The sequence below is a fragment of the Vigna radiata genome, chromosome 4, assembly GCF_000741045.1.
Source record: "Vigna radiata var. radiata cultivar VC1973A chromosome 4, Vradiata_ver6, whole genome shotgun sequence".
NCBI classification, from domain to species: Eukaryota; Viridiplantae; Streptophyta; class Magnoliopsida; order Fabales; family Fabaceae; genus Vigna; species Vigna radiata.
This window is the reverse complement of record NC_028354.1, coordinates 6,274,596-6,276,374: the sequence shown is the minus strand read 5'-3', so window position 1 is coordinate 6,276,374 and position 1,779 is coordinate 6,274,596.

The window sequence follows — 1,779 nt, the reverse complement described above, 5'->3', positions numbered from 1 at the left end:
CAAGTAATCCCAAATTACAATACATCTAAATTATATCTAGAAAATATTATTTTCTTAATATATCACAATCAGAAAATACACTAATATATATTAATAATATCAAATTAATATGTTACATGAAGTTAATATAATTTCAAACTTACAGAACCTAAAAACCTAACTATAGATGCTGAAGAACAAAATTCTTCCAAACCAAGCCATATTTTGTGTTAACAGCAACTATAGTAAGTAAAGAAAACGAAGTTAATGTGTATTAAAGTTGATTGCATGCAAATGAATTTATACAAAATAAGTTAGCAGCTAACATCTAGGTTCTTTACGAGTAAGATATTTGCATAAAATGGTTGTCTTACACTATAAAACTATATTTAGTGGATCCAAAGAAGCAAAGAAATCTATCTCACGAAACAACCTTTTACTTGTTATCAAATCCATTTGCAAACTATACAACACTACGGGACATAAGATCTATCTCAGAATTCTAAAGAAAACAATACAGGACATAATATTTCAGACTCTTTAAAGGCCATGACTCTCGTGAAAGGCAATGGTTGGTGTCTTAATTCTCACAGCTTTCAAATTTACATGAGGTTGTAATTTCATCTTGAAACTCCATGCTTCGTGACTTAATCCCCATTGATAAATGCTTATCATCAGTTTATATCATCAGTTTATATGACTAAATTACCAAATAACAGGATATGAGTGCAGGGAAGTAAAATCATGAAAACGCACTTCATAGTGCGACCAGACCTAACCGCAACACGAAATGCGGTTGGGTTACGCCGCAACTGCCACATGCGGCTGAAGGAGGCGCCGCATCTCCGAAATGCGGCTGCAGCGAAACGCCACACAAAATGCGGCGTTACTTAACCACAAATCGAAGTGCGGTTAAGGAGAACCGCAACTCGAAGTGCGGTTAAGGAGAAACGCTGTTCCAAGTGCGACAAATGCTAACTGCGTTTTTACTAACCTCTTTCGAGCTTTTCTTGCACCACCAACGGCTACTCTTCTTCTTCCTCGCACCAGCAACCACCACTCCTCACCACTCCGATCAGCTTAGTAGTATCAAACAGAACGCAATGCTTCTGTAAGTGCAACGAGATTACAACGAGAATGCTTTCTGTAAGTGCAACTAAGAAGAACGAAGAATAAGGAGTTGCATGTCTTAGGGTTTATAGGATGGTTGGTAGTTGGGAGGTATGTGGTTAACAATCATTAATGCATCATTATTACATTTTGACTTTTAATAAATGAGGGATAAAATGGTAATTTGGGAGGTGCAGGGAGAAAAGAGTGAGGTGCAGGGAGAAGCACTCTTACTAAGGACCACACAAGAAATGAAAACTATAAGATGATGAAAAAATTATTTAATTAATTTTTATATTTCTTTTAATTAATTTTGTTGTCACAATTATAATTACAATAATGTGTTAGTTTTAATTTTTATTTAATATTTTATAAAACATTTCACCTATTGAAATTTTAAATTAATGGTGTCCGATTTCTAATATTTTCGTTCTAATTTTGAATTGAATTTTAGTCCTAAACTAAAATATTTAATAAAAAATTGAATTTTAATAAATATAATATTTATATAAAAACTATCAATTTGGAAAGTCACAAAATTAATCCATTTAAAAAAAAAATTAAGACTGAATTGAAAAAACAACAAATATATGAAGTAAATTTAATATAAGACATTTACATGAGGTATTATATTGACACGTGATATTATCACGTCACATGATGATGGATTGATAGTAGACTTTTTTAAAA